This window comes from Canis lupus, chromosome 13, assembly GCF_048164855.1.
Source record: "Canis lupus baileyi chromosome 13, mCanLup2.hap1, whole genome shotgun sequence".
Classification (NCBI taxonomy): domain Eukaryota; kingdom Metazoa; phylum Chordata; class Mammalia; order Carnivora; family Canidae; genus Canis; species Canis lupus.
Window position 1 is genome coordinate 36182576 of NC_132850.1, and position 13792 is coordinate 36196367.

General features: G+C 46.2%; 1 long non-coding RNA gene across 1 annotated transcript; it reads left to right on the top strand.

Moving 5' to 3' along the window:
• The first annotated feature begins 8505 nt into the window (after positions 1-8505).
• LOC140602885 (uncharacterized) lies at positions 8506-12769 on the top strand. Its single transcript, XR_012005842.1, has 3 exons — positions 8506-8766; positions 9311-9526; positions 12604-12769. It is a non-coding gene; the product is annotated as an uncharacterized lncRNA (long non-coding RNA).
• The last annotated feature ends 1023 nt before the right edge of the window (positions 12770-13792 follow it).

Below are 13792 nucleotides of genomic sequence, written 5' to 3' on the forward strand. Positions count from 1 at the left end.
ATGGGCTTCATCTCTCTCACTCTCAGACAGAAAGGGGCCTATCAGTGTCATTCAGAATGTCTGCTCTCCCAGGAGAGGAGAGGCTGTCCATTGCCCTGGCTTCCTCAGTTAATCTTACGAGTCCCTGGCACGTGATTCCTCAGGCACCGTAAGCTGCCGTCATCCTGTCTGTGCACCCACTGAATGGCTGGACTTCCTTGTGCAAGGCCCTGCTGTCTTCAGAGGGCCCTGCGGCCTTTACTATCCCCCTCGGATAGCCTAGCCAGGGCCCCAGCAAACGGTCCAGCTCCAGGGGCAGAGGCCTCCTCTGGTTTCCTCACGTGAAGACCAGTTAGAAACCTGCCATCCCCCACTCTGCCTGCTGCTCCATGCAAAGGATACTCGAATGCACATGTCCACGTCATGCTTCTCGAGCAACCCCTGGTTGACAAGTTTTGAAGTGTTTTCAAACAGTCATCACCTGATTTCCATCCTGCAGCTGGAATATAAGCCTGGAAGGACAGAGAGTTGGGGTGAGATGTGTTGTCCTGTGACAACTGTGCGGGTTTCGGTGATTTCAGGGATTGGTGGCAGGATGGGTATAAAGGCTTGAGTGTTTGCTTCTTATTGGTTGAAGGCCCTGCTCACACCATGTCAAGTCTCATTAATCAGTAACTGGAGACAGCTGTCTATGAGGGGTTTTTTTTTTACAGTGTTTTAATGTCATTTTATTTTCCTAAAATGTCAGTAAACGGCCAAGGAAATTTCCCTCCAGAGTGCTTGGAGGTTGTTTTGAACTGAAATAACCATCACCATGGTCGGCTGAGCAGTAAATGAAAAATAGCGTTATATGTCAAATTAATATTTTAGGGAAGAAATTGTGCAGGTTCACTGGCAGGATCTCAAGCCTTGGCCACAAAGCCCCGCTGTGACGACCGAAAGGCCAGAGCCAGCTGTGGCCATCAGTTAGGGAGCTGAAGTCAGGTGGAGAGAAAGAATAATGGTGAAGGGGTCTCTATTTATCAACTGTGGCAGACTGGCAGGACAAGAGAAGGCAGGAGCGATGACATTTTTAAATGGATTCATTTTGAAAGGACTGCTGGGTGAAAAAGCAGCCCTTATTCGAAACCACAGCCAAAGCCTTAAGAAAAAAACCAAGATATTGTGGAAGAATGAAGAGAGATAAGGCAACTCGACAAAAGCAGTTTATAAAACCGAATGTACAATATTGCCCAATTTTTAAGAAGCTTATAAAGAAAAAGAGCACATGTATGAGTGAGAAGCAGGATTCTGTTGCCTGGTTTTGCAATAGAATGTTCTGGATTTTTTTTTTTTTTTTAATACAGGGACCTTGCCCCTAATGGTTCTGATTAGATTTGGTTTGGGGCCCAGGTATCTATATTTTTAAATCATCCCTGTTGGTTCTGATGCACTGTCAACATTGAGACCACTCATATATACAGAGAGAGAGAGAGAGAGAAGATCAGAGATAGCTTTATGAAGTATTTCTCATTTAATTCTTTCCCTGTGGTTTTTCTACACTTTTACATATTGTTCTATGACCATGCACTCCATCTACCACCAGAAAAGGTTATTAATAAAAATTATAACTGAACTGGTTAGGAAAAATTGTCCTAGGCAACAATAATACTAATGACTAACATTTATTAAGCTCTTCCTGGGAGCCAGACATGGTTTTATTAATGTCATTTAGTCCTGATAATAACTCCGTGACAGAGGCACTCATATTTCAGGCATTTTACAGGGGAAGAAGGCAGAGGTCCTAGAGGTTCTGTTTTGTTTTTTTTTTAAGATGTTATTTATTTATTCATGAGAGACACAGAAAGATGGGGCAGACATAGGCAGACATAGGCAGAGGGAGAAGCAGGGTACCTGCAGCGAGCCCAACGTGGGACTCGATCTAGGACTCTGGGATCATGTCCTGAGCCACCCAAGCATCCCAGTCCTTAGAGGTTCTAACACAGACAACCAGAGGGTGACAGACACAGTAGGAATCCAGAGACTGTTACTTGAGAGCCTGGGGCTTTCCCCCCACACGGGCTTCTTTGTTCCCGTGGGAAGAAGTCCTATGGGTCCAGACACTCACCTGCACCCAGGGCTCTCCTCCACCACACCATCGCCAGCCGTCCAGATCCCAGGCCTCACCTGTGCCTGCCGTGAGCCGCCCAGGAGCCAGAGCTGCGGGGCATTTCCACTCTGCCTCCCTCCAGAGAGGCAGAGCTTGCTAGCAGTCTGAAAGGAAGAATTTTGTCACCATGCAAGCGAGAGAGATTGAACACCACGGGATACTGGCTAGCTATTAAGGCATGTTGCAAGAATCCTTTGAAACAATCCTTAATTGTTTTTTTACTGGAGAAGAGAATGGAGTTCTGTGAAGTGCTCCAGGCCATTACACATGAGGCAAAGGATATGAAATTCTCCGGGGTTTTCCCCTGGGGCGAGGACAGAATCAGATTACGTCCCCATTTCACAGATAGTGGTGGCAAGGGATTGCCTGAAAGAGAAAAGAATTAGGGATTTCCTGAAAGAGAAAAGAATAAGTTGACCCCTCCAGCCAGAAACAAGTCTTTGCCTGTCCAAAAGTGGTCTGTGGATTTTTTTTTTTTCAGATATTTTAGTTATTTATTTGAGAGAGATCGGGAGAGCAAGAGAGAGAAGTAGCCTCCTCGCTGAGCAGGGAGCCCGGGGCTTGATCCCATGACCCCAAGATCACAACCCGAGCTGAATGCAGACACTCAACCGACTGAGCCACCCAGGTGCCCCTGGTTCATGGATTTCAAACCTCTTAAAAAATCGGCAGGTATATAAATTCATTGTCTTTATGGCAAGGCTGCCAGATAAAATACAGCATGCCCAGTTAGTTTTGAATTTCAGATAACAAATAATTTTTGGTGAAAGATGTCCCCAGTACTGCATAGAACATAATGATACTAAAAAATTATTCATTGTTTATCTGAAAGTCAAATTTAACTGGGAGGCCTGCATTTTCATTTGCTGAACATGGCAGCTCAATTTCATGGGAAACGATTTTATTTTCTCCTTGGAGATCACTTTCCCTTCTGAGTATCATCGGCTCAATGATTTGAAGAAGTATAAACCAGAAAATTAATCCCAGCCCCTCCTTTTGTGCCAAACACTCAGAGAGCCCGTCCTTTGGTAGCCAGTAAGTATTACATATTCCAAACACACACACACACACACACACACACACACACACAAGCACACTGTATGCACCAGCATTGACATACACTCACACACCTTCAAATACCCTCGCGAACACACTCCTTCACGTATGTACACAAATGCCTAACACTGGGTACAAGCAGACTTCTTCTACCACTCTAAAATGCAAATCCCTCACTCTCTGTTCAGATTTTCATAGCTTTCTGAAAACATAATCATCCTTTTTGGTCAGTTCTTGCCTATGCAAGAAGAAAGGCCTATCTCCAGCTTGTTTTGTATGCGTAGCCACACTGACCCGCTGCCCACAGGAAAGGTTGGCAGTAAGACCTTATTATCTCTTGTATTTCAGAAAATTCAAATTTCTCTTTTTCTGCCATTGCATTAAACTGCTTCTTTTAGTATGAAGGGGACGACGATCATCTTAGGGCCAGATAATGACTGCAATTTAATAACAAGGAAAAATACAAAACTGCAAATTGAAAACTTAAGCCATTTGATAAAAGAGAACACTTGCAAATAAAAGAAGAGAGAGGAAAGAAGAGAGAGGAAAATTTTAAAGTAGTCTCAAGAAGCAATATAGCATAATGGTCAAATTAATAAATTCCTAGAATCAGGCTGCTTGAGTTACTTAACCTTGTCTGTAAAGTGGGAATAAAAAGGGTATCCGCCTCATGGGGTTATTGTGATGATTAAGTAAATATATAAGAGATTTATGAAATAGTGCCAGGCACACAGTATTATTATAATTACCTCTTATTTGCTAGACACTGGGGTAACCTCTTTACACATAGAATTCCATTTGCATGTCAAAACAAGCCTGTGAAATATGTGGACATGAGGAAACTGAGGCTCAGAGAGGTTAAGAGACTTGTATAAGGTCACACAGCTAACATGCAGCAAAACCAAGATTGAAGTACCAATCTCAGGATTAAGCCACTGTTCTCTCTCTCCCCCGTTCTCTTTTTTTAAGCCACTGTTCTCTTGATTGACCGATGCTAAGATGACAACAGATGGAAAGTACACAGGCAGCAAGGCGGTAGCTCTTCAGGGAAGGGTCAGAATTCTCTGCAGGCCCATTGCTTGTGTAGAGTCAGGCTGGGAGGGTGTGAGGAGTCTGAACTAGTGTGTTCAGGAGAGAGGACAGTACCCTTTGTGTAGTTACAGACCTTACCAAACACTTGCCAACCAGACCAGGACCTCACTTGCTTGTGACCTCTGCAATCAGATTCCCAGTAGACGGAAAGCCCTGACCCTGCACCCCAGGGGGCTCTCCATTATCAAGGCAATACAAGGCAGGGCTGATCCACTGGCCTTGGGTGTGTTCTAGCAGCAGCCCCAGGACTCTAGCCTCAACCTCCTGCTCTGTTTACACACTTGCCCTGGATAATTCAACTCAGTCCCATTAACACCATCTATAGGCTGATGACCCCACCGACCTCTCCCTTGGACTCAGACTCACAGCTGCCCAATCAGCCTCTCCTTGGATACTTAATAAAGATCTCAGGGGTGCCTGGGTGACTCTTGATTTCGGCACAGGTCACCATCTAAGGGTCGTCGGATCGGACCCCCTCAGCAAGGAGTTCACTTGAGGTCTTCCCCCTCTACCTCGCCCGACCTTAAATAGCTCAAATAACTCAAATAAAATAAAAAATAAATAAATAAATAAATAAATAAAATAAAATAAAATAAAAATGAAATCTCAGACAAGTCCCAAACAATTTTACCTGAAAAAAAAGACTCCACCTCCAGTGCCCCGGGCTCAACATTGGAGAAGTCCATTCTTCTGGTTGTGTACACCTGAAGCTTTGGAGCGGTCCTCCCGCCCTACCCCCTTCCTCCTGCCTCTTATATCCAAGCCATCAGCTCCTCCCTCCTCCAATCCCATTGGCTCCACCTTCAAATTCCACTTGAGATCTTCCCTCTCATCCTCACCCCACCTCAGATCAAAGCAGCTCCCACTATCCCATCCGTCCCAGCCCCTGCCTGCCAGCTGGCCTCCCTGCCCCCCTCTCACCAGGCGGTGGTGTGTTCACACTGCAGTCAGAGCACCCTCGTTAACACACCATGCGATTGCCTCACTCCTTTCTCAGACTCCCCCACACACTCCCATCTCTGGGAAAGTGAGGTCCTTCCACTGACCTGAGGAGCCCCCTCCTTCCCCCGCTGGCCCTAGCTCCTTCTGCTCTGGCCGTGAGGCCACCAAGTCCATCTTTGCTACACCGGCGGCTTCCGAGTTAGGGCCTTTGCACTTGCTCTGCCGTCTCCCCGACACCCCCACCACCGTGTCCCTGTGCCTCACTCCCTAAAGTCCTTCGAGTCTCCCTACTGCTCAGTCTCACCCTATCAGAGGGGACTGCCTTGTCCACCTGCATCAAACAGCCAGGCGCTGCCCTTACCTGGGTACTTACACTCCCTTAACCCCACTCGTATTTTTCCCCTCCGCAGCTTTGAGCACATATCACTGTTAGGTGTGTTTATTCGTTGATTTGCTTATCATCTCCATCCTCCAGAAGGGAAGACCCATAGGGATAGAGATTTTTGTCTGTTTTATTGACTGCTATTTCCCTATCCTCGGGACCTAGAAGAATGCATCCACACAGTAGGTGCTCAATAAATATCTGGTGAACGAGTGAATGGAGAGGGCCTTCTGGACACTCTGGTGCCTGCTGAACGGAGGAGCACTCCTGCTGACTACTTCACCTCCCTACCCTAAAATCACACTTTCAGAAGACTCCCCATTTTGCATTCCTTTCTACCTTGGGAATCGAAATTCCGGGATGATCCTGAACAAATCTTTTCTGGCTGGCTTACTTTTGTGCTTTGTATCTCTGTTTAGTTTGGTTTGGCAGAAGAGGCTTGTGGGCAAAGGCACGTGCAAGACTCCCCACGTGTCTCTGGCTCCCTGTGTGCTCTTGATGACAACGTGTCTGGGGACACTGTTCTAAAGGCTCAAGCAGAGAGGATAAAGGGATCCATCTACCCAGATGCCCACTTCCATGGTAACTCTGAATGAGTTCAGAAGGCCATTGCTGGCAATACTTTCGGCTTTTATTATCCTCTCATAGTTCCAGGGATTGTGTTTGCAGGCCCACGCGGGGAGGAGGGCTTCTGAGTTGAATGTACTGAGAAGGAAGCTTTCCAAAGCCCAAATTAATTATTTTCTGCAGCATCTAAACAATTATTATTATGTGATGAGCTTGCCAGTCAGACCCTTTGGCACATCCATTTGGAACCCTCAAACTATGCCAAGTACTTAGCCTCTCAGCTGCAGAAATCCCTTCACCCTAAAATAAGCAAGGTTATTAGAAAAAGGCTTTGCTTATTCAGCTGGGAGGCCTCATCCACTCCTCTGGCTTTGGCAGCATCTCCTAACAGCTAAAGCATGGCCTACAGAAGCCTAGGATGAACACTGAACATTCCAAGGGGTGAACACACAACTAAACGTCCAAGGTATCTTCTCCTAAAAGGATCCAGGTATATTCAAGGGTGCCTGGGTGTCTCAGTTGGCTAAGTGTCTGCCTTCGGCTCACATCATGATCTCAGGGTCCTGGGATCGAGTTCTGTATTGGGCTCCCTGCTCAGTGGGGAGCCTACTTCTCCCTCTCCTCCCCTCTCATGCTCTCTCACTCTCTCAAATAAATAAAATCTTAAAAAAAAAAAAAAGGATAGCCAATCACAGCTGATTAGTCATTTCTCCAGAATCATACTAGCAAAACTATCAGGCCAGACTGCCTATTAATGGGTCCCAGTTCCAAGGATGTACATTCCATTCACATAAAGAGGATGGTGTCTCCGTTGAGTTGCTTGAACTCTGTGCACTGTTCCTGACACTCAGATTGGCCATGACCTCTTTAATATTTCTGAACAACCAGCACAGATTCCTAGGTCATCTTTTAAGAATATATATATATATATATATATATATATATATATATATATATATACATACATATATACATATACATATATATATCTACTTTAGTTTGTCATCCATTTCAAGATGCACCATTATTTTATGTAAAACTAAGAAAGAAAATGATACTGTCAATTAAATTAGAACAAACCACTGATTATAAGATATATCCTGATCAGAGATGTTAGGTTGTAAAAAAAAAAATGTGAATTCCATGAGGGGGAGTGGGGAGAAAGAAGAAAAAAAAACCCTCATGTAAGTAGTTTGAAGCAATTTTAATAGAATTTTAGAATTATCACCTGTATGAAGTTATTTCTACTTTAGACTCTAGTGAGCACACACTGGGTTCTCTGATGCAAAAATGAGTTATGCAATGGCTTTTCTGCTTACTCCTTTTGCGAAGGGCCACGCCAATTACGGTGCCGCTGCACCGCTGCCTTAGCAGAGCACACATGGTTAAGTCATGTGGCAAAATGACTACCTTTCTGAGATCTCGAGTTCACTCATGTGCTCACTTGCTCTTTCATAACTTCCTTTGAACCACTGTTGTCAGTGGTAATTTCCTGGATTTACCACTGGTTCCTCACTTGCTGAATGAGAGGTTAGAATGAGATTGATGTGTAAGCCCTAACATCTGGCTTTACACTAATTCCACTTTGACTTTAAAAATGTAAGAGTCAGGGATGCCTGGGTGGCTCAGGGGTTGAGCATCTGCCTTCGGCTCAGGGCGTTATCCCAGGATCCAGGATCGAGTCCCACATCGGGCTCCCCGCAGGGAGCCTGCTTCTCCCTCTGCCTATGTCTCTGCCTTTCTCTCTGTGTCTCTGGTGAATAAATAATTTTTAAAAAAATGTAAGAGTCAGCTGGCCGACACTTCCTGGGTGCTGTCACAAGGGAGCCCAACTTTCCTGAGCACTCACTGTGTGCCAGGTGCCCTAGCAACTGTGTTCCCCTCTGCGTGTCATTCAACAGGTGGAGCAGCCCTGAGGTAGATGTTACTAGGCCCATGTGACAGATGGAGAAGCTGCAAATACCTGCCAGGTGGGCTCTTTTTTCCGGTTTCAGATTTATTGAGATACCACAGAGACCACACTTTAAACTTAATGTTTGATGGTTTTTTTCTTTCTTTCTTTTTTTTGTTTTGTTTTGTTTTGTGTTGTTTTGTTATTCATGAGACACACAGAGAGGGAGGGAGGCAGAGACACAGGCAGAGGGAGAAGCAGGCCCCATGCAGGGAGCCCCACGTGGGACTCGACCCCGGGTCTCCAGGATCATACCCCGGGCAAAGGTGGCGCTGAACCGCTGAGCCCCCGGGCTGCCCTCGATGGTTTTACTACATTCACAGACTGGTGAATATATTCTATGAATATAGAATTATAGTCCGTAATCCAATTCTAGAATGTCTTCACCACCCCAGAAGGAAGCCCCGGAGCCTTTCCAGCCGCCCCTCGCCCTGCCCCCTGCCCCAGGCCCTGGCGACCACTACCTTCTGTCTCTTGGGGACATTTCCTGTGAGGAGATCGTATGACATGTGGGGTCTCGGGCACCGGCCTGGTCCCAGGTTTGGACCCCGCGCAGGTGCAGGACAGCTGCGGCGGGACCCCAATCCCCGCTCAGCTCTGGGGGAGCAGACACAGCTTCAAGCCGCCAGACCACACATGAGCCACGTGGTGCGGCTCACACCCCCCCCCCCCGCCCCCGCCGCCCGCAAGCCCGAGAGACCAGAGGCCGGTCACTTTCCGCGCCCGAGCTGCCCGCCGGCCCCCGCAAGCCCCGGCGGCCCGGCCCTCCCGCAGCCCGGCGGAGGCTCGACGCTTCTCCACGGGCACACGGCCACCCGCCGCAGAGTCTCTCACGCCCTTGCCCCGCTGTGTGGACAGACCGACGGCTCAGGGGCACCTGCACGGACGGTCTCGGGGAGATTCCCCACTTGTCCCACAGCGTCCCCTGCCCTCCTCTGTCGATCTCTAGGGCTGCAGTGCCCAGGCTCCCCTGTCCCCAGGGGGACCCAAAGGGCAAGGGGGGTGGGGCAGGAGGTGACAGAGGCTGGGCTCCTCCATCTCTGGACCCTCTCTCTCCGTTTGGGGAGAGGGCTGGTGGCAGCTTCCTTCTGTTGCCAGTGTCTGGATGTCTCCTCGTCCCTTTATGGTTCCCTTTACAGTCCCCTTAATCTTTTCCAGACCTTTGAAAATAATCTCTCCATTGACTTTTCAGAGAAGTTCCTCTGAGAGTGCCATCTGTTTCTGCTAGGACTCCGGCAGCCTTCAAACATTGATGTAGAGCTTGCTCATCTGTCTGCCCCAAGATCTACTTTCCTTCTGCCTTAATAAAGTAACACTTTTATTCTTAGCTGGGCAGGTGGCTACCCCTAATGAAGATTTCTTGTCCAGCCTCCTCTGCAATTAGCTATGGCCATGCGACTTAGTTCTGGTAAGATATCAGCAGAGGTCAACTACAGCAGCCTCTGGGAGACCTTAAAAGAGACTAGATTGTGTTGTCTGGCCTTTTCTTCTGTGTTCCTTCCTCTGTCCTACTGCTTGGAACATGACTCTGATGGCTGGAGCACCAGCAGCTGTCTTAGACTGTGAGGATGAAGCTGCACCTTGGGGATGGTGGGATAGAAAGCCTGAAGGAGCTCGGGCCCCCACCTTTATAGAGCCCCCAAGCCAGCCTGGACTGCCTACTTCTGATCCTCTTTCCTAAGACACTCTTGCTTAAGCCGCTATTGTTTTTGACTCACTGTAATATGCAGCTGAATTCAATCCTGACTACAACTGATGAGTTACACTGGAAGAAAAGTGTGGTTTTAGTTTTAAAAGTGTGCTTTAGGGATCCCCGGGTGGCGCAGCGGTTTGGCGCCCACCTTTGGCCCGGGGCGTGATCCTGGAGACCCTGGATCGACTCCCACGTCGGGCTCCCGGTGCATGGAGCCTGCTTCTCCCTCTGCCTGTGTCTCTGCCTCTCTCTCTCTCTCTCTGTGTGACTATCATAAATAAATTTAAAAATTTATAAAATAAATAAATAAATAAATAAAAGTGTGCTTTAGGCCTCAGAGCAGAAGATGTTGGTTCAAGCTATGGCTCTTCCACTAAGAGCTGTGAAGCTTTGGCCTTCCTTAGACTCCATTCCCCATGTACTGTGCTGGAAAAATAGTATCCACCTCATATAATCATTGAGAAATAAAATAAAATAACATTTGTTTCAGTATCCAGCCCATAGCAAGCACATGGTTCCAAGGGCATGGCTCTGGAGTTAAAATGGGACTTGATATCCTGCCTCCACCACTTATTAGCTGTGTGTTTTTGGGAAAGTCATTTGACCTCTCTGAGCCTTAGCTCTTTGATCTTTTAAAGTGCATGATAAAGGGCACCTGGGTGGCTCAGTGGTTGAGCATCTGCCTTTGGCTCAGATGGTGACCCCGGGGTCCTGGGATAGTCCCACATTGGGTTCCTGGCAGGGAGGCTGCTTCTCCCTCTGCCTCTCTCTCTGTGTCTCTCATGAATAAATAAATAAATAAACAAATAAATAAATAAATAAATAAATAAATAAATAAATCTATCTTTAAAAAAATAAAATATTAAAAAAATAAAATCTTAAAAAAATAAATAAAATCTTAAAAAACAAAACAAAACAAAACAAAAAACAGAAATCATCTTGGATGATTCGGCTGAAGAGGCCCACTTCTGGAGCAGGTTGAGATTCCTGTTCTTAGACAAAGCTAGGTATACCAAAGACGAAGCATATGGGGGCGCGGTGGAAGAAGAGGTAGAGAAGCTGGTGAGAGATCAGAATTAGTAGGGTATTGTACATCTTAAAGTTCTCTGTTGTAGATAGCAGAATTCATTCCACCTGGTTTAACCAGAAATAAATACATGAAAGGAACGAGAAAGCTCACAGAATTTCTGGAATACCAGAGAACCAGGCTTGAATGCTACCCAGTAAGAAACAGTGCAGCCAGAAAAAAAGGCCCTACCTCAACACGGAACTGTGTGAATCCATGCCCCGGAAGAACCAACCACTTCTGCTACAGAGCATAGCAGAGAATCTGCTCTCTCTTTCCTTCTGGGCTCAACCGGCACCTTGCATCTATGCCTCATAGGTGGACAGCAACTATGTCCCAAACCTCAATCTAAATGGATGGGAGTCTAAGAATGTAGTTTTCTGCTTTCCCAACAGAAAAGAGTTAGAATATGTGTAGAGTGAGCCAATTTATAGTATCTGCTACATGGAGTTTAGAGCTTTCTATTTGCCCTTGGCTTTATTAATATGACTTGCATCAGAAAGACTAGCCACCTGGGTGGATCAGTCAATTAAGCAACTGACTCTTGATCTCAACTCAGGTCTTGATCTCAGGGTCGTGAGCTTAAGCCCTGCATTGGGCTCCAAACTGGGCATGGAACCTACTAAAAACAAACAAAAAAAAAAAAAAAAAAAAAAACAAACAAACAAAAAAACAAAAACCATGAGGTATATGAAAAGATCATGGGCCACGATGCCAGATAAAATGTAGGTTCTTTCTTTCCTTTGGACACACCAGATTTGTTCCTACCTCAGGTCATTGCATTTGTTCTCTGTTAATGGGGATACTCTCTGCCCCTCACGATTTATCCCTTCTGGTCATTCGTGTTCTGGCAATAAATGTCACTTCATCAGAAAAGCCTACTCTGACCATCCGACCTAGTATGTCCTATCTGACCCAGCCTCCCATCATGTCATCTTTTTAACACTTATCTGCTACTTTCTTGTCCTTTATTGTTGTCTTTGTTTATGGTATGTACTCTCCTCACCTCTAAATAGAACAGAAATTTCATAACAGCAGGGACTGAGTCAATCTTGTTCACTGCTGTATTCCTTCAGTCTAGAAGAGCGACCAATATAGGATGATGATACCATTTATGTTATGATTACCATGGCCATATATTGTTTAGTCCTCATGAAGTGATTACTGTCATCACTGCCATTTTAAAGATGAGAAAATAGAAGCCCAGAGAAGGTAATGAGCTGCCCAAGGTCAAACAGCAAGTAAATTGTGGGACTGTGATTCAAACCTCAGCAGCCTGGCTCCGGAGCCACATGTCTTTTTTTTTCTTTTTCGGAACTACATGTCTTAATTGCTAAAGCATATGAAACATAGGGGTGCCCAGGTGGCTCAATCAGCTAAGTGTCCAACTCTTGATTTTGGCTCGGGGAATGATGTCAGGGTTGTGAGATCGAGTGCTGCATCAGGCTCTGCTCTCAGCATGGAGTCTGCTTGGGATTCTCTCTCCCTCTCCCCTTCCCCCACTCCTGTGTGCCAAATAAATAAGTAATCTTTAAAGCATGTTGAACATAGAAGCTGCTCCATAAATATGTTATGGAAAAATGAATGAATATACATCTTTTTAGTTATCTCTTTGACACTCTGTTATTCTTAACACTGCAAATTATCTCTCTGTCTCCTTCATGGATTTCTCCTCCAACTTTTCTTCTCCCTCCCTTTATTTTTAATGTGTCCTATTTTTTTGCAGCCCTGGTGGCGTAGCGGTTTAGCGCCGCCTGCAGCCCAGGGTGTGATCCTGGAGACCCAGGATGGAGTCCCACGTCGGGCTCTCTGCACGGAGCCTGCTTCTCCCTCTGCCTATGTCTCTGCCTCTCTCTCTCTCTCTGTCTCTATGAATAAATAAATAAAAATCTTAACCAAAATAATAATGTGTCCTATTTTTTTAATATTTTATTTTTTGAGACAGTGAGCAAGAGAGAGAGAGAGAGCAGGGGAAGGGCAGTGGGAGAGGGAAAAGCAGACTCCCTGCTGAGCAGGGAACTCCATCCCAGGACCCTAGGATCATAGGCAGACACTTACCCAACGAAGCCACCCTCCCTTTATTTATTTATTTATTTATTTATTTATTTATTTTTATTTATTTATTTTTTATTTTTTTATTTATTTATGATAGTCACACAGAGAGAATGAGAGGCAGAGACACAGGCAGAGGGAGAAGCAGGCTCCATGCACCGGGAGCCCGACGTGGGATTCGATCCCGGGTCTCCAGGATCGCGCCCTGGGCCAAAGGCCCGCGCCAAACCACTGCGCCACCCAGGGATCCCCTTTATTTATTTTTAAAGATTTTATTTATTTATTCATGAGAGACACAGAGAGGCAAAGACATAGGCAGAGGGAGAAGCAGGCTTCCTGTGGGGAGGCCGATGCGGGACTTGATCCCTGGACCCCAGGATCATGCCCTAAGCCAAAGGCAGATGCTCAACCACTGAGCCACCCAGGCTCCTTGGGTTATATTACTCAGTATCATGATTGAATGACCATATTATGTGCTGACAAGTCCCAGATCTACCATAACTCTCTCATGTTGACTTTCCTAGGGAGACAGAATTAAATGTTCATGGCTTCCTAGATGTTACCACTTGAGCATCCTTGAGGCATCCAAACCTCAACTCCCCCTCCTCCTAGCCAATTTATGAACAAGTCCTGTGGATTTGACTTCTTAAACAGTTTTCCAATCCATCCCATCCTCTCTATTCCTGCTCCCAGCAGGACTTCTGAAAGAGGAGGCACCTTCTGTGGAGACACCCAGGTGGCTCAGTGATTGAGGATCTGCCTTTGGCTCAGGGCGAGATCCCGGGGTCCTGGGATCAAGTCCCACATCAGACTCCCTGCATGGAGCCTGCTTCTCCCTCTTCCTGTGACTCTGCCTCTCTCTC